The sequence below is a fragment of the Protopterus annectens genome, chromosome 9.part0 (assembly GCF_019279795.1).
Source record: "Protopterus annectens isolate FY-2018-M chromosome 9.part0, PAN1.0, whole genome shotgun sequence".
NCBI lineage: Eukaryota > Metazoa > Chordata > Ceratodontiformes > Protopteridae > Protopterus > Protopterus annectens.
The window spans coordinates 1,417,829,462-1,417,850,381 of NC_056743.1; positions in this window are offsets into that span (position 1 = coordinate 1,417,829,462).

A 20,920-nucleotide genomic window follows, 5' to 3' on the forward strand; every position below is an offset into this window, starting at 1 on the left:
ATACAGATGAAACAGATGGAGGGTGTGCATGGAGAGCTTGTAGTAGATGTTGAAAAGTGTAAGGCTGGTGAAGACCTTTACTAATTTTTGTAGTATCTTATTCAAAATCTTCAGTATAGAACTGAACATTTCTTAGAGTACTTACAATGAAGGAAGATTTTCAACTGGCTACATGTGTGTATGTTGAATAAGTGTAGCTGATAATTTAGATAGAGGGTAGTAGGCAAGAAGGAAGAATATGATAATTTATTATAGCAGAGAGACCTGTTAGTAGAAAGATAGAAAGTAGCATTATTATCTTTATGGAGTGTGTAGATATATGTGAAATACTCATTTTTCACTGAATGACTACTTGAGATGTAAGGTGTTTTGCCAGATACTAAAATTAATATACCTGATAGAAGTATTCCTAATTAGGTAGCTAGATTTGTCACATTTCAAAATTTAACCAACTGCAAAAACCTAATGGACAATGTTCACTTGTGAAGTAAACTGCAATAAATCAAAATAAACTAAATACACAAGCGAGCTAACATATCAAACATGAGCAGTGCACTATATTAGAACGCGTTTTTAACTTTAATAAACAGTAAAACAACATGTACAACTAGTAAGCACTTTCATCCCTTACATGGAACCTCTTCAGACCTAATTGTGATCTAATTAAAAACATCTTAAATAGCATCAGTCAGTTAACATGACTTGCTACATCTCAATGAATTAACCCCTTCTTCTTCAAAACTATTTTATAGTTCTCCCCATTATTCATTCAAGGGGAACTACAGGCATTTAAACATACCTGCCAGGGTCTATATTATGTCCTTGAAAACCCCTTTCAGCAAATGGCTCTTCGCCAAATGATAAACAGTAAAATCTAATTCCCACAAATGTCCATTTTAAGCAAATTTTTTCCTAGGGGAAAAAATGCTTAGCCATCATCGGGAATTTGCTCTTTTTCCCACTGTAGTGTGATCTCATAGTTGGTATATTTAGTTAGGGGGGTTACAACCCCCCACATTGGGTGGAGGGGGTGAAGCCCACCACTTTGAAGTGTTTTAAATTTTGTCTGATTTTAAGTTGGCCAAGCATTTTTTCCCCTAAGAAAAAATTCACTGGAATGGCCGTTCAAGGGAGATAGAGTTCGCTGGTTATCATTCAGCGAACAGTCATTCGCTGAAAGGGGTTTTTGCAGATGTAATATAGACCCACCTGCCAACAATATTTTATCCAATCTAATACTTCTTCTCCATTAAATCTTGCATTATAGTTAGGTACATGATCTATTACTATAAATTTAAAATACACTTTATCTATTTTTAAACTATGTTTATGGATAACATGTTTAGCTAAACCATTATTTCTTTTATTTCTACAGCCCATAAATGCTTATACATTCTTTCATTAAACTTCCTAATTGCCCTACCAATACAAAACACAGGTCAAAGTCCACATAGGGCTACACAAACTCCAAATTTAGACTTACAATTACATATGATAATCTAATATTATAATTTCTAGCTTCAATTCTAACTTCTTTTCCTTCAAGGCTATAGTGGCAGAATCTGCAATTGCCACATTTTAACATACTTTTTTATTTTCTTTTAACTGTGCCTTCCTGTTATTTCTGTAAAAATACTCGTTTAAATTCTTTCCCCTTTTGGAAACAAAAACTGGGCTATCTCCAATAATGTCTTTTAAGTCAGTGAATTTGTAGAAACTTCCAGTTATCTCTCACTATCTGTTTGATGTTTGCTTCATCTACTGAATTTTGTAAAACACATGCTAACATAATCTTTTCTATTTTTATTTTTATATGAATTAGAAGTTATTATATTTAAAACCTCATTGTTCAACTTCCTTTTATTTTTTACTTAATTCTTAATTTCACTCAGTAAATCACCCAAGTAGCCCCTTTCAAAAAAACTATTTTCCATCATTTCACATTCTACATCGAAAAATAAGTGTTTTCTGTCAATTCACTTAGTCTTAAAAATTGCCCTTTTGCTATATTTCTTTAAAGACTTTTATTATGCATACTACTATAGTGTAAATAACCATTACTTTGTAATTCTTTCTTTAAAATTCTAACCTTCAATTTTGTATATACTATGAAATCTAAAAAATTAATACTGTCTCTGTCCACTTTATATGTAAACTTAAGATAATTAGAAATATTATTTAAATATGTTAAACATTTCATTAATCCTTCAATACTTCCTTTCCATAGTATAAAATGTTTATAAAACATTATATCCTTAAAAATTCACTAAAATAAACAAATTCCTTTTCCTAGCCTGTCATAAAAATATTTCTGTAGCTAGGGGCCATAGCTGCTCCCATAGCTATGCCATTCATTTGTTTATATATTATATTATCAAATTTAAAAAATATATATATAACTCAAAATCACATCTAAAATTATAGTCAACAACCTTACTTGTTCACATGTAAAGATTCCTGAGGAATGCATCTCTCTGTTAACAGTTTATAATCCTTCTGCATTGGGAATTGTTGTGTACAAGGAAACAACATCTACTGTCACTAGTATTATCGAGTCATCAACTGTATATTTGTAATCAAATTCTTAAAATCAAATGAGTCTCTAATATAAAAATCACTCTTACGTACAAGTTTTTGTAAAAATGTATCCACGTAAATGGCCAGCAATTCTGTTTTACAATCCTGGCTGGCCACTATGGTGCTGAATGTGGGGTTATCTATGCACTTATGTATTTTGGGTAGACCAAAAAATCTTCCAAGCTTGGGTTTCCAAATTCTAAAATACCCTGCAACATCTACAGTAATCAAACATTCCATCCACCATTCCTGAATACATACATCAATCATGTTATACAATTTAACAATTTCTGCCCAAGTCACTCTTTTATAAAACTTATTATTTAACATCTTTTAATTCTTCACAGTACTGATCCTTATTCAGTACCACCACTGCATTTGTGAAATTATCCAGTTTTTATCTAAATAATGAACATTTGAAAGTTTTAAGCAAGGGATTAACTTCTGTGCCCTCAGGCAGGGCGAACTTAAGACAGGTTACTTAAGGGATTTTACAAGGAAGTCGAATTTAAAATGTTTTTTTTTTTTTTGTGACAATAGGGCTATTTAAAAAGCCAATTGTATTTAATCGTCAACTAAGACCCGAATTGGAGGCATTTTTACTTGTGAGAATGATGTTAGAAAATTGTTGGAAGTAAAAGCAAGTAACAAGTATCGTAATATGACTATGAAAGAAAATGAAGCCTTGTTAGACTTAAAGAATAATAGCAGTTTATATATAACAGAAGTGGATAAGGGCAATGTAGTGGTGGTATTGAAAATGGATCAGTACTGTGAAGAATTAAAAAAAAAAAGATGTTAGATGATAATAAGTTTTATAAAAGAGTGACTTGGCCAGATGTTGTTAAGTCATATAACATGATTGATGTATGTACTGAGCAATTGTGGATGGAAGGTTTGATTACTGTAGATGTTGCAGAGTAATTTAAAATTTGTAAACCCCAAACTTGTCAGATTTTTTGGTCTGCCCAAAATACATAAGTGCTTAGATAGCCCTAAATTTGACCCATATTGGCCAGCCAGAGTAGTAAAACAGAATTGCTGGACATTTATGTGGATACATTTTTACAAAAACTTGTATGTAAGAGTGATTCTTATATTAGAGACTCGTTTGATTTTTAAGAATTTGATTATAGATATTGCAGTTGATGACTCGATAATACCAGTGACAGTAGTTGTTGTTTCCTTGTGTACCACCATTCCCAATGCAGAACGTTTAGAAATTGTTTATAGAGAGATGCATTCATCAGGAATCTTTACATGGGAACAAGTAAGGTTGTTGACTGAAATTTTTAGATGTGATTTTGAGTTATAATTTTTTTTAAATGTGATAATGTAATATATGATCTAACAAATGGCATAACTATGGGAACAGCTATTATAGAAAGGAAGTATTGAAAAATTAATGGAATTTTTAACATATTTAAATAATATTTCTAATTATCTTAAGTTTGCATATAAAGTGGACAGAGATGGTATTAATTTTTTTAGATTTCGTAGTATATAAATCTGCCAACAAATTGAAGGTTAGAATTTTAAAGAAGGAATTACAAAGTAATGGTCATTTACATTATAGCAGTATTCATAATAAAAGCTTTAAAAGAAATATAGTAAAAGGGCAACTTTTAAGAATGAGTTGAGTGAAGACACTTAGTTTTTGATGTAGAATGTGAAATGATGGAAAATATGTTTTGTGAAAGGGGCTACCCAGGTGATTTAGTGAGTGAAATTGAGAATGAAGTAAAAATAAAAGGAATTTATCCTGGAAACTATCGCCCTAGAAGCCTAACTAGCCTGGTCTGCAAAGCTATGGAGCATATCATCATGGAACTCATAAACAAAGACATTGGGAACCTCCAAACACTGTATCCTACCCAATTCGACTTTGTTAAGGGCAGATCTTGCCTCTTGAACCTGGTCAATTTCTTTGAAACAGTCACCAAGGCCATAGATGAAGGGAAGGTAGTCCAGACAGCCTACCTTGACCTTGCAAAAGCCTTCAACACAATACCCCACTCGGGCATCATAAATAAGCTCACCAGCTTAAATATCAACCCCTATGTCACAAGATGGGTTGCAAACTGGCTTAGGGATAGAACCCACATGATCAGAATTGCAGGTGCCATGTCAGACTCTAAACCAGTTACAAGTGGCATCCCACAAGGTTCAGTCCTGGGACCTCTCTTGTTCGGTATATATTTCTCTGATGTACAGGCTAACACAGGAGGACTATGGCTGACAAAGTTTGCAGATGACTGCAAACTGAGGGCCATAATCGACTCACCGGCTGACACAAGCATCCTCCAAAAAGGCCTCACAGAGACGGATAACTGGTGCCAGAGCCATGGCCTAAAGCTAAATGCCAAAAAGTGCATAGTCATCCCCTTTGGGAAAAACAAAGTGCCCACAAATTACCACATAGGTGGTAATCCATTAAGTATGGAAGAAGTAATTAGGGATTTGGGGACCCAAGTAGATTGCTATCTCTCCTTTGACAATCACATTGCCAAAGTGGTTAGAAAGACATTCTATATAGCCCACCTTATCACGAAGGGGTTCACATCTAGATCAAGAGAGGTCATTGTGCCCCTCTACTCATCACTCATCAGGCCCATAATTGAATACAATGCCCCATTTGGGATGTACCTTACCTGACACCTGCTACAACTAGAAAGACCCCAAAAGTACCTCACCAAGAGGATCAAGGGACTCAAACAGATGCCCTCCGCAGTTAGGCTAAAAAAACTCCAGCTCTACTCAATTGCTTACCACCTACTCAGAGGCGATCTGTGCCTGACGTATAAAGCCATGTCCAACCCAGAATTAATGGACATGCTCCACCTCAAGAAATCCAAATCCATGAGAACTACACGCTCCAGTGACTTAAACCTCAGCACAGAAATAAATAGAACATGCTGGAGGGACAGGTTCATATCCCAGAGGCTCCCCTCACTCTGGAACAAAATCCCAATCCATGTCAGACAGAGCCCCTCAATTACCCTCTTCAAGAAGAATCTTGACTTTTGGATGGGAGATTGTAAATTTACCCCTGGGATCTCTTCTGTGTCACTGCTAGACAGATGCATGGTAAACTAACCTTAAATGGGCTATCTTCTGTGACCTACTATACAGAGGCACAGTCAACTAATCTAAGAAAGGTAGCGAAAGCCAAACACACTCTGGCTAGGCTTGTAAATGCCCTAGGGCAGATAGCCTAGTATCAACCTATTAACCTATGGAAGTTGAACAGTGAGGTTTTAAATACAATAACTTCTGATTCATATAAAAATGCAAAAGATTATATGTTAGCATGTGTTTTGCAAAATTCATTAGATGATGCCAATATCAAATGGATAGTTAGAAATAATTGGAAGTTTCTTACAAATTTCACTGACTTAAAAGACATTATTGGGGATAGCCCTGTTTTTGTTCCCAAAAGGGGAAATAATTTAAGAGTATTTTTACAGGAATAATAGGAAGGAACAGTTAGAAGAAAATAAAAAAGGTATGTTAAAGTGTGGCAATTGCAGATTTTGTCAATATATCCTTGAATGAAAAGAAGTTAGATCTGAAGCTAGAAATTATAATATTAAAAAAGAAATACACTCAAGATAAATAAACTGCTGGAAATAAAAACAAAAATGTGTAACAGCAAACACCAGCGGAATAAAACAGTGCCATGAGTTTATAAAAAAAAAAAAAAACAATTTATTCACTCATAAAATTAAAAAGGTAAGCACTTTCACATCTGCTTCATCAGACCTTCTACAGAAAATGAATGAACTAGCATGCTTATATATGTAAACATTAATCAAAGTGAGGCAAACAGATTGAACCAATCACTTGAAGCATTATATTAAACCAAGCATAAATATGGCATATGCATAATAAAAAACAAACTGATAAAACAACCTGTATAGGAAGTAAAATCACTCAGACATTCCTGAAAAATGTGTCAATACACTTTCAATACTGATCCAACATTGATCTGTTTGAAGCAACTACTATAAAAAGTAATATAAAATAATGCAACAATACACATATAATGTATATAAGAAATGTATATAAATAAAAATAAAAAATGTTTATAATGGCATTATATATATATTTTAATAACACTCAGCAGTTATCACTTTCTAAGCACCTATGTCCAATCTTAAATAGGAATGAGGTATTGCTGAGGGACTCCAAACAGTTTTTAAGAGATCTTTTTGACTATATTAAAATGCTGGTCACTATGGATGTACAGTCACTGTTTACCATGATTCCTAACCAGGCTGGCTTAATCTATGTGGGTAGATACTTGTCCAAGTACACTGCATATGATCCTTCAGTGTGTCACCTGATAGATCTTTGTATGAGAATAGTACTCGAGAATAATATCTTTGTCTTTGATGATGTTTATTACCAACAAAGAGGTGGCATGTCTATGGGCACCTCCAGTGCCAATAGCTATGCCAATATGGTCATGGCTCAGTAGGAAGAGGAGTGTATTTTTTCAACACCAAGTTTTCATCAATATGTCCCATTCTATCACAGATTTGTGAATGACTTGTTCCTTGTTTGGACTGGCTGTCCTGATGAGTTAGTCGAGTTTCATCAAGATTTGAACTCCTCTACCAGTTTTTTTTTTAATTTTCTCTTAATTATTCAGACACTCAAGCTGAATATTTGGATGTGCTTTTAACCAGACAGGTTGATCGTTCCCTCTGCACTGGTATATATAGGAAACCATGTTATAGGAATCCCCTGTTGCATCGAGATAGCATGCACCCATCTCATGTGTTTTAGAATATAGTTAAAGGACAGGGGTTGTTATGCTTAAAAGGCAAGCTGACTGACAGATGCTATAAAGAAAAGGAGGTTGATGATATACTTTGTAGCATACCTCCACTTAGATCCAGTATAACCAGACCATACTACTCTGAACACTCCACTGATTCCAATGGAAGGAGACCAGCTCCCATTAGACCTACTAATATCTCTGTTTTTCTAACTTACACCACTGACACTAGGATAACAGTGAATGTAATTAAGAGACACTGGAACATATTACCAATGGACCCCAACATCCACAGGCTTGTAGGTGATACTCCCAGATTCTTGTATAAGAATAAAAAAAATCTAAAAAGATTACTATGCTATCCAGATAATTAGAAACCTGGTGTGTCTGAGTGTGGAGCCAGTACATTGGCATGTGGAGCATGTCATTTTTGTAACTATGTAGATAGCAGTGGGTGTTTTCAACATCCTGATAATGGATGTACATTTGATTTTAAGTTGCATGCAACCTGTCTGACTCCACATGTGGTCTACCTTGCCAGCTGCATGGTCTCCCAAGCATTTTATGTAGGCAAGATCGATAGACCTCTGAAAAACAGGATTAGGGAGCATTTATTTATACAGCATCTGTTGTGCTTCTGCCAACAATGCCTTGTCCAAACATGTTATGACCACTGATGCGAGACACTCTTTTAAGTTCATCGTGATTGATAGGATAAACCCCAATGTCCGAAGTGGTGATACTAGAAACCTCACTGAAATGAGGGAGGTCAGCTAGATGATTAGGTTAAGAGCAGATCAGGGCAGTAGTCTCAATGAAAAAGTCCCATTAAGACCTATTCTAAAGGGATGAAGCCTTAGAAAGTGATAACTGCTGAGTGATATTAAAATATATATAATGCATGCCATTATATAATTTTTTTATTTGTATTTATATAAATTTCTTATATGCATTATATGTATATTGTTGCATTATTTTATATTACTTTTTATAGTAGTTGCTTCAAACAGATCAGTGTTGGATCAGTACTGAAAGTGTATTGACATATTTTTCAGGAATGTTTGAATGATTTTACTTCCTATACAGGTTGTTTTATCACTTTAATTGTTCTTTATTATGCATATGCCATATTTATGCTTGGTTTAATATAATGCTACAAGTGCTTGGTTCAATCTATTTGCCTCACTTTGATTAATGTTTACATATATAAGCATGCTAGTTCATTCATTTTATGTAGAAGGTATGATGAAACAGATGTGAAAGCGCTTACCTTTTTAATTTTATGAGCGAATAAACATTTTTTTATAAACTCATGGCACTGTTTTATTCTGCTGGTGTTTCCTTTTAAACAAATTGTAATATTAGATTATTATATGAATATAATTGCAAGTCTAAATTTGTAGTCTATGTAGCCCTAGGTTGTCTTTGTCTTGCATATTATATTGGTAGAATAATTACGGAGTTTAATAAAAGAATGTATGAGCATTTAAGGGCTGTACAAATAAAGGAATTAAATAATGGTTTAGCTAAAGATGTTATGCATAAACATAGTTTAGAAATAAAGTGTATTTTAAATGTATAATAATAGATCATGTACATAATTATGATGTAAGGTTCGATGCAGAAGAATTAGATCGGATAGAGTATTGTTGGCAGATAAGGTTAAATACCTGTAGTTCTGCTGCTATAAATGATGGGGAGAACTGCAAAAACAGTTTTGAAGAAGAATGGGTTAATTCATTGAGATGTAGCAAGTCATGTGAACTGAATGATACTATTTAAGGTGTTTTCAATTAGAGCACAATTAGGTCTGAAAAAGTTCTGTATAAGGGAGAAAAAGCACTTACCAGTTGTACATGTTTTATTAAAGTTAAAAAGAAGTTCTAATATAGTGCACTGTTCATGTTTGATATGTTAGAGAGCTTGTGTTTTGATTTTATTTTATATTGCAGAATTTATTACATTTTTTATAGGACATTTTTACTGGGTTTTCCTTATAAATAGTTTGGCTGTAGCATTTAGATTTCTGGTACATTAGCAGCATTGGTATGAGAGCCAAATGTTATGTTTTTGTACTTAATTTTATAAGAAGAGTAGGTGTCTAAGTAATGAAGAATGCGTGTTTGTGTGTGTGTGGGGGGGTTGCCTCTGCTTTTAAACAGAGTAATACTTCAGTACCTCCCCAACTGCCAGAGCCACACATGGGATGTGTCTAAAGAAGGAGGTTGCAGTAGAGTGTTTAAGGCCAAAGGCACGGGGACTAAATAAATGCACTGTAGGGTAAAACAACTGCCTATAATTCCCTGACACCACCTAATAGGCTACAGGAAGGAGGGCAAGCTCTGAGAAATCTGACAGAGATGAGCAAGGATAAAGAGGTCTAGTAGATGTACAAACAGTACACAAAAAATATTTATACGTTTTATTTACTTATTTAACATTTGTTTACCAGGAAAGTCTGACTGGGACAGAGCCCATTTTCAGCAAATTCCTGGAAAGAAATGCTCCAGATACTTCTTTGGAATTTGGGAGGAAACCCACGTGAATGCAGAGAGGATATGCAGACTCTCCACAGAAGGCACCCCAGCCAAGAATCGAACTGGAAAACCTCTTGCTGTGAGGTGATAATGCTAACTGCTGCACCACTTCACCACCAAGTGCTGGAAACAAAGTAAGAACAAGTACTGCACCTGTGAAAAAGAACCAGTGCCAAGATTATGGTGACTTTAAGGTGAAGCAGCAGGCTTCAGGAAGTTTTATTTGGAGCAAATATGTATTGTACAATGTAAGTGTAACTTGCCTGCATATATAGCTTTTAAGAATTTGAACTAACTATGCACAGATATAATGGTAGCCCCATGTAAAATATGTGTATGTCTGTCTGTGGTGGTGATGAAATCTATCTGCACAAGCAAACATACCAATCCCCTTTTATGACAAATTGAGGCTACTCAAAACTCTGGTGATTGTACAAACTTCAGTACTTAAATCAAAAGGAAGGCACAATACATTGATCTGTCATCAAAAACATCAGAAGTAAGAAAATGGTTACTAAAATAGAAGAGAAGTGACAGAATAAGTTTAATGTTGACAGAAAAACTACTGCACTGAAATTAACAACCTGTGTTAAAAAATAGGAAAACAGTGCAACCCCTGATCAAATGTGGCAACTCCAATAAATTGGAAAAATTGCCTTTCAACCAACTCACTTTTCCAGAAGCCATCAAATAACATGTACTTACTTTTCATAGCCGTAGGTAGCAAACTCAGGAAAAAAAGTCTAAGATACATACAATCTGCTATTAAGTCTGGGTTACGTAGATGAGTAACAAAAAAAAAAAACAGAGGTAATAAAATTATTAGCAAAGGTGCACTAACACTTGCAAGAAAAAAAGAAAAGTGCAAAGAAAGTCAACACTATACCAGTTGATAGAAATGAAAGTTGAATCAGGATAAAACAGAGGAAAAGTGCCAGCTTGTGCTGCAAAGGGTACTGGCTTTGACAACAAGCAGGGAAGACATACCCTGGGACTCAATAAACTCCGTGTAGTCTTTGGTGAAGCCTACACAAAGTTTGCTCATGTGCGCTGTGAGCAGCAGTACACATTGCATGTTCATGCTGCGCACTGCGTTTAAACATAAATAAGTAAGGTTTCATGGCTGGCAACAGTGTTGCCAGCCAGGAAATCATGTAAGCCAGCACGGATAGCAGTCCTGTTTAAATCAGACCACTGACTTTCCACGGTTTTGTGTGGAATGCCACAATGATCACCAGGGCTTCACAGATAGCTCTCAATCTCTTAGTGCAAGACAACTAGACAAAGGCCAACATAATGGGGGGACAATGACCCAGAAATAGGGACATATTTGACATATTTACCTATAGAAATGTGCTAGACTTACCAGGGGTTTGTGTTAAGATGCATGTTCTGAAGGATTTGAAGTATGAAACTCACGTGTATGTAATAATGAGTCACATCAGTCCTGAGATCATTCCAGTGATATATCAGAAATCCACAAATATGATAAGGAACACAATTTGGACATTCTATGAAAATTTGGACAGTCGAGAAGTATGAATGTTAAGTATGTGGTCCAAACACAGTACAAGACAGTTGATCTACAGTGCAGAGTATTGTGAAATCCCATTCCTGGCATTCTTTACAGAAGTTGCATAAATGATCTGTAATGGTTCATGGACTGCCATGTAAACTAAACACTCAGGGGAAGTGTGTGTATTGGGTAGGGACACACAGATGAATTGTAGGAATGAACACAGGGCAAGAAGACAGGTGAAGCAAAGCAACTTAATGTACAGCAAATGAGGGCATGTCAATGGAAGATGATCTTAGCAGCAACACCAATCACATATCAGTATGATACAGTAAGGATTGCACAGTGAAAATGTGTATTATGTGACTGCCCCATAAGGTGACATAACAATGGGGAGGATGTCTGCTGTGAGATAAGCATCCCTACATGAACAATGCAGACGAGATCTATCAGGGATGATAAATACAATTACAGTAGGGGTGCATATTGTGAAGCTGTGCAAACTGATTTGCCTGAATAGGAGTGTAATCTCAGCAGAGGTCTCCAGCAAGTGAAACACAGGTAAAAGCTCATGGACAATATTAACCAACCAACCACAATCCTGGACAATATCAGAATAGTACCACCAGTAATCCCACGTCTCTGACATAACATATGTGATTTAGAGTGATCAAAAATGATTCTGCACAAACACACTTGTAGAATTATTATGATACATCAACACTCTGAGGGTAATCCCACACACCATCCCAGCAATGTAACATCTGCTGGAGGTGTTAGGAGGGACACTGCTATACCTGTATGTGCCATGAGCAATACAGGCTAGTAGACTGGCGTGCATATATAAATATATATATATATATATATATATATATATATATATATATATATATATATATATATCTATGTATATAGTACAATCCACACTGTCATGAATATTGTCCAACACCTATGTATGTATTGTGTGCATCACTGCAACAGATAGCATTTGGTGTAACAACTTGATGGGGGTTCATCACCATCAGACAATAATGTTTATGCCACAAAAAGAATATCTAGGTATGGACAATAAGCTGTGTGACAAGCTACTGTGACAAAGGTGGTACACTTCAGTTACACATCAGTTGAAGATGTGTGGGGAGGTACATGAGGAAGAGTGCATTGTGCTCAGTTATTGGTATGATGAAAGTTGGGAACTATGGAGGTATTATGGCCTCTAATGTGGACGTCTTTCACATACTCAGTACTTGTGTTACATACAAGGAAGTAGTCTGCACTGTGACAACTTGCCAGTGGATGTTCCACCTACCATCTACCCCAGGACACAGGTCACATACCTATTGGTCTGATTATAGGGTGTGATGTCCACATTATACATGGGGTGTGTGTTTGTTTTCCTGATGTAACAAATCCCCCATGTTTTCTTGTTATTACAGGTGTTGTCAAAGCTATGGCAGCAATCTTTGGTGTGTGTTGATGCTGTCTGTATTATACTAATATCACAGATGGAGTCAATGATTGCCCATAGTCTGCAGTCCTTCAGAGAACTGTTTGAACACAGGATGTGTATGTTATCTGTGATGTCCAGCACTTAAATAATGGAGAGGAAAGGGCCTAGCAGACATCCCTGATGTACGGACCTGATCACTGGACCTGAAATATATGTCACTTCATACATTTCAACATATTGAAATGCCACGTATGTGATACACTGATCTACCCACTTGGTGATATAGCTTTTTATGGCCACATCTGACAGAGTTGATTCAGTACCTCATTGTGGATTGTGTCAAATGTCCTGGCCTGGTCAAGTTCCAGAGGATGATAGTGTTGTCATCATGCATGCCCTCAGTGGCCTATTTGAGGACATCTATCAGATGTAAGAGACATGATGTAGCATTAACAACTCCCACAGGTCTGTTGCACACAGCCAGAATATTACTAGTGTCCATTTAGAAAAGGTCCATGATGACATGTTGGTCTACCTCACAGTTGAGAAGAGTCAGAATGTGTCTATACATGCACGCATCAGGTTCTGTACCCCTAATGCAGATGGATGCATGTTGGTGTACACCCTTCTATGGGAACATAGCCCATATGGAGGCTGTATTGAAGTATGTATTCAACCATATCAGGAAGGTGTATATCCTGAGTCATGCCATAGGCGATCTGTGATGTTGTCACAGCCTATTGATTCTCTGTGATAGGCCTGGATGAAGGTAGTACATACTACCTATCTTGATCTGGCCTAGGGTTTTGACACAATCCCACATGCAGATATCATTGAGAAACTCTCCCAGTTGGGGAATAACCCTTACGTCACTTGATGGGTAACAAGTTAGCTCACTGACAGAACACATACTGTGAAAGTTGGTGAATCAACATGTACCAGTAGAGATGTCACCAGTGGCATACCACAGGTGCCTGTCTTTTTCCCTTTACTGTTTGGAATTTATTTATTGACATTTCAAGCTAAAGTATTTGTCCTTTGGCTTACCAAGTTTATTGATTCTTACATACTGAGTACAATCATTGAGTCCACAAATGATGATAACATACTATAGGGGGAGCTAACACAGACAAATGATTTGTGAAAAAGCCACATGATACACAAATAAATGCAAGTAGAAAATGAACTGACAAATGAAAAACTGAAGAAAAGAACACACTGTGAACAAGCACCAACACTTCACTCAGCTCGATGAAGAAATAAATATAATAAATGCAGAAATGTGTCTTTATTTTGTCCTTCTGAAAAGTGGAATTCCATGCTAATTACAGCAGTGGCAACAGTCCTGCTATGCTGAAAGCCAGTGATGCAAGCACTGAGAACACATGTAGATAGCAATCTGAATTTTGACCACCAAGTGTCCACACTGGTATTGAAAGCCTATGTTGTGCACATCATAAGTCATGCTATCATATTCAGATCTTAGGATTGTATGACAACACTGTACTCGAACCTCATCAGAACACTAATAGAGTGTAATGCTGTCTTTTGCATGTACCTTACCAGACACATGCAGCAGCTGGAGAGACCACAGGGGTTTCTCACCAAGAAAATGCAGGGCCTACAAACCATGCCATGATGTATGTGGATAGACTTAAAACCATGTCACTGTAATCTGTATTGTATAGGATGAGGTGACTTCTGCCTGGCCTCTAGGCCAGTCTCTGACCATGCCCTGGTGGGAATAATGCATGTCCACAAATCAGATATAGCTAATGGCATCAGCAGTATCTGTTGAGGGGAATATGGCAATAACAGTGTCCTACAAGGCTTTCTGTAATTTCAAGCTAGAGCACAAACACACACAGTCACACAGATGACTGCAGTGAGAATAGAACTCCTACCTATATAAGTACACAGACTACAGAACTCAGTACTTTACACAAGTGCCATGACACAAGTCTGGCTTTTGCCAGACTGCAGGTCAGTGTATAGTAGATAACATCAGCAGGGCATGATGGAGAAAAGATGTTGGGAGGCCTTCATGAAATGGATGTGTAGGCATGTGCAAGTATCAAAATATTGTCCATACATGGGATTGGAGCAATAACTGTAGGATACATACTTCTGCTCTTCTGTCTAGACACACACACACACACACACACACACACACACACACACACACACACACACACACACACACACACACACACATGAGGGATAGTGTCAAAAGCCTCGCTTAACTCATTGTAGATTATATGTCATGTTATCTCTCATCCAGGTCTTTGGGATCAGTATCAAAGAAGTCCACTAGGTTTAATAAACAAGATCTACCCTTGACAAAACCAAAAAGGGTCAGGTCAAGTGTGTTGAAGGTCACCTATGTCCCTGTGGATAAGGTCCGTGCTGATTCCTTCCCTATCCTTGCAGATAAGGCTTATTAGGCTTATGGGCCAGTAGTTCTAGTTTTGCATGTTACCAGATTGATGTGCTTTGCATATCACACAAAATTTGATATTAATTTCTGTAGTGCAGGTGATATGTGTGGAAAAAGCACTGAGACCCCAGGGTTGCAATGCTTGGGGGGAAGCAACACATGACTGTATTGTAAATATGTGACATATTGTTAGATAGAGCCTTTGGTTTCTTATGTTTCCACATGTAATTTAAGCCATAGACAGGAAATAGGCAGTAAACAGCAAGCACAGTGATTAGCGGGTGTAGGTGAGGGTTGGCAAAGTGTTTGGGCATGTGAGATACACATTTTCAGTACTTTCCATGTTTGCACATAGTTAAGCAGTGCACAAATGCAAGCTGTATTGCTAAAGTCTGATTGTTGTATTGAGTCTATGAAACACACCTGCTAACTGACTGCTGTTAATTAAGACATTTCTTTTTGAGCCCAGATGATACTGGATTCGAATCCAGGTGTATCTAATACTTTTAAATACTTTTAAATGAACACTGATAATGTAATTGCATGAATTCTTTATAGTACATGTGTTGCTGTGAGTTGGCATAGCATGGCAGGGTTAAGCGACATTGCACAGAGGTTGCCACAACATTTTGCCACCGCTCACAGTCGGACTGCATTGGTGTGTGATGTGCACCTCTGCACAAACACAGAGTCCAAAAGGTGTAGGGATCCATTGCTTTTTCTGCTACTTATGTGTGTTGTGTTTGATTCTATTTTTTGACCAGATTAAAGGTGTTAAAATGGGATAGATAGGAAAGTGGTAAAATGGGGAGCAAGCAGAGTGAAGAACAAAGGGAAAACAGTGCAGGAATGTGCAGGAGGGAAGTAGGAAAGAACCATAGATATCCATTTCTTAAACAGTGTAAACTGAAAATATGTGCAGAATATTAGCTGAATTTGGACTGTTACCTCCACAAAGAGGGGTGACAACAACTAAATCATGTATAGCCAATTGGACCGAATCGAGTGTGTCAGAAAAGCACATGTGCAAAATGGAGAGCTATGTATGGAATGATTTTTTTATGGGACAGGTTCCCATTTCATTGAGAGAACTGCAGGGTAAGGGACATGGGTATGTCTGGGTCAGGTAAGTTGGGTAGGTGGGGAAGCAAATGCAAACATACAAGACAAGAGACAAGGATGGTGGTGGATACAAAAGGATGGGGGACACTGTGATGCCCCTGCACTGGCACAGTAATCAAGGAGCCTCAATCCTCACCATTGGCAACAGTGAGGGATGTGCACAATGGGAGGATGGCAAGTACACACACAGTAAAGTACAATTTCCCTTAAGAGCACATGGAGATCACAGTTAGTCTGGGGCTGGTTTCTCCCTCTTTCTCCAGATCCCTAATAAGACACCCCACTGGCATAGCTATAGAGTTGATTCCTTAACCAGGGTTCCAAGCCAAGTACTCCCAACACTCTCTTTGTCCAACCAGTGCTTCATGTCCCCGCCCAAGTAGCTGACACCCCCCCCCCACACACACACACACACACACACTTTGAGATTTGATTTATACACAAGCACATATATGGGAAAGGCTAGCACAGGTTTATGAGCTATGCCTCCTTATGCCGAGACTATAAGGTAGTTATCACTGCCACCAGAACCCCTTATCAGCTACTTTATGGCCCTTAGCAAAGGGTGACAAATCCTAATGTGTAATGTTACTATTATCCAAATGGCAGTCTGACGAAGAGCAAGGCTGTTTAGGAGTGGCCTGTACAGTGTCACCAAATACATATGCCAGTACTCATTTCTCTAAACAAACCAGCCACAAAGATGGGTTTCAATATATTTAATAATAAGTAATAAAAGAACAAGACAATACTCAATAAACACAATTACTTCAGAGTTCAAAATCACAGGACATATTTTAAAATATTGCAGGACAGTCTCAAATAAATACAGAAAACACCTAAACTAATCTTTACTATATTCCTATCTATATCTAAAAGAAATGACTGTACTCTAGTTACTTACTATTAGCAAGGCAAGTGCAAATGGTGATGATGGATGTTTCCAGGCCAAAGACAAAATACAAAATGCAAAGTCTCTCTCTCTTGGAGAATTCTTAAATCAATATCGATTATTACTGCTGGGTTAGCTTGGATGACATCACTCTTTGTCACCTGACTTCAGTTCCCAGGCTAAAACAGAAACTAAGAATTTTAACATCTCTGTGTTACAAATACATGTCTCTCAGATGTGCTCAGAAATGTGCATCTGCTAGGAAGTCATAAAGCAATCAAACACTTTGCATTTTAAATCTAGTAATTACTTTTTCGTTTCAAGAACTAGAAAAACTTGTAGCTCTAGGCATCCTGTCTTCTTGTTGCATTGAAACTAACTTTTATAGTACATTGTAAAGCGCTTAATTTCAACTTATTTTCTTTTGTAAGTTAATCTTCTATGATCCAGCAGGGTATGCTGTGGTTATATTCTTGACGCACAGTGCATAACATACATTTCTGCATTACCATATCAATATGCACAAATGACATAAAATTATTTACAAAATTCCAGATAGTTGGGCTGCCAGTGTCACATTTCTCCACCCTCCCCCCAAAAAAAACTCAAGCTAGTTTTTCAAGCGACCCTTGAGAAACATTGCCCGAGAGTGTTGAGCCTATCTGGGAATACCTTACCCCATTCCCTGTCTTGAAAGCCCATCTGCATTGGCATTGCTAACCCCACTATAGTGCTGCACTGTCATATCATATGCTTGCAATCCTAGGCTCTACCTTAGTAACTTGGCATTTTGCTGGCTGGCTCAATGTAGCCATTTTAAGAGATTATGGTCTGTAACTACAGTGAATTTCCTTCCATAGAGATACGTCTGAAGTTTCTGCAGTGCCCACACTATGGCTAGGCGTTCATTTTCTACAGCTGCATAGCATTCCTCTCTGGGTTGGAGCCTACAATTGAGATAAACCACTAGGTGCTCTTTTCCCTCTGAGGAAACCTGGCTAAGTACAACCCCCACACCATGGTTTGAAGCATCCACTTGCACAACAAATTCTTTGCTGTAATCTGGACTGGCTAACACAGGGGGTCCTCCCAAACCTTCTTTAAACTTCTGGAATGCCTGCTCACATGCTGGGGTCCACACTATGTTATCTGGCCTATTCTTCCTTGTCAGGTCTGTGAGCGGAGCAGCTATGGTACTATAACTGGGGACAAACTTTCTGTAGTACCCTGCTGTCCCTAAGAATGCCCTCACCTGATTTTTTGGTAACAGGGGCAGGCCATGCCTGAATGGCTTCCACTTTGGCAGGTTCTGGCCTGCTCTTTTCACCCCCACTCTATGTCCCAGGTAGGAGACCTCTGTCATTCCCACCTGACATTTACAGGTTTTAATGGTCAACCCTGCCCTCTATAGTCTGCCCAGCACTTCCCTGACATGCCGCAGGTACTCTTGCCAGGAATGGCTGTAGATGGCAATATCATCTAGGTAATCAAGGGCAAAATCTCCCACTCCGGCTAGGATATGATCTACCAGCCTCCGAAAAGTCACTGGGCATTTTTCATCCCAAAAGGGCATCTTCATGAACTCATACAAGCCAAAAGGAGTCACAAAAACTGACCTTCTCTAGACTAGGTGTGAAGGGCACCCGCCAGTAACCCTTGGTAAGATCAATAGTGGTAAGATACTTGGCCCCACCAAGCTGCTCTGGGGCTTCACCTGTCCTAGGCATGGGGTAATCATCTGACTCTGTTGACTATTTAATTTCCTGTAGTCCACACAGAACCTGGTGCTGTCATCCTTCAGTGGTACCAGCACCAATGGGAAGGCCCAGGAACTGCTGGACTCCTGGATTACCCCTAGTCCCAACATTTCCTGTATTGCCTCCCTCCGAGTCTGTTTGACTCTCTCAGGTACCCTATAAGGGTTCTGCTTAATAGGCCTTTGGGGTCCTGTATCCACATGGTGCTGCACCAGGTGGGTGCACCCTGGTTTCCCAGTGAACATGCCCCCAAACTCCTGTAACACTGGTTTTTCACCTTTTGAATTGTTGTATGGGCATAGGGTGAGGGTCCAAATGCCTCAGTCTCTCATTTTCTTCAACCTCCAAATGCCACAGTTTCTCTGCTGATTCTAATTCCAGGCATCTGGCCTTCAGTTCAGATCTCTTTAACTCCAGAGGGATTTTAAGTCCTCTGTGAAAAAGGTGAACTGTCCTGTTTCTGAGGGCTGCAAACTCCCATCACCAGACTGGTTATCCTCCTGGTTGCTGGTCTGACCTGTGACTAAGGCTGCAATCATTCCCGCTTTAGTCAGATTGACATGCACCGGTACTTTGGTTTCTAACACCTTGACCAACTAGTTCTTTGCAGCTTGCCATAATCCTCTGATGACATCTTTACCTGCTTTCCTTGACTATCTAAACTTAACAAAAAATAAATAAAACTATTGTGAAATAAAACTCTGAATGTTTACCGCGTGGCTGCTGAGAATAAACACACTTATGTGTATGCAGTTACATGCAGTCAGGCTTGGAGACAGTCATGTGGGTCTGGTAGCCTGAGAGAGATCCAGACAGCCCCTACACCACCTGAAGCCAGGGCTGGTGATGTGGCTATTTCAGGTTGGGAGCTACACTGTAGCAGTGAGCCTGAAGGTGAGCCACAGCTCTTAGAAGGTACGTGTATTACCTTGGATAATGTGACTGCAAGGGCAGAGGTGAGTTTTAGTGCCCAAGCTGACAGTAAGGCACCACTGTCAGAGGATACCAGGCTTCCTGAAGAAGGAGCTGGGAAGGGTCACAAAGATAGAGTTGAGACAGGTTCACTTCTTGGACCCTACACTAACAGGCTTGAGGGAGGTAGCTTGGGAGGCACCTGATTCTCAAGGAAAAGGAGAGTCTGTATATTGGAACAAAGGGTTACTGTATAGAGAGTGGACCCCTGAGGGAGGGCTAGAGGATGAGGTAATACAGCAGTTGGTAGTGCCTAGAGCTACCATATGGCACTTCTAGCCATAGCCCATGACATTCCTTTTTCAGGTCATATGGGCATAAAGTGTACCAAGAGACATATTATGCAGAACTTTTATTGGCCTGAGATTGCAAGGGATGTAACAAGATACTGCAGGATCTGTGAGCACTGCCAAAAAGTAGGCAAGACAGAAGACAAGGTCAAGGCTCCTTTGATGCCTTTACCAAACAAAGAAAACAACCAAGCTAGGAGTCCACAGCAAACTATTTTATTGTCTCTAACACTTCAGCTGAAAAAGCCTTCAAGTGCATTCTTAATATCATACTAACACAGCTGTGGGAAGTCTGCAGTCTCAAATTCCTCCAATCAATAGTTGAGAATATCCTTTTTTTCTCCTGTGTAGGTCATTAAAATGATGCCTACATTGCTCTCCAGTGCATGGGATACCAGTCGAACTGGATACATTCTGGGCCAAACTATTCCATGCCTCAGACCTGTACTTGGAGCCAGAATAGTTCCCCTACAGAAGCCTTTGGATGTAGTGTTTTACCAGGAGTCCAGTAAATTTCCTGGACTCCTGGACACCCCACCTCTGTACCCTAAACCTGCCACCTTCCCTTCTAATACCAGCCATGTCTT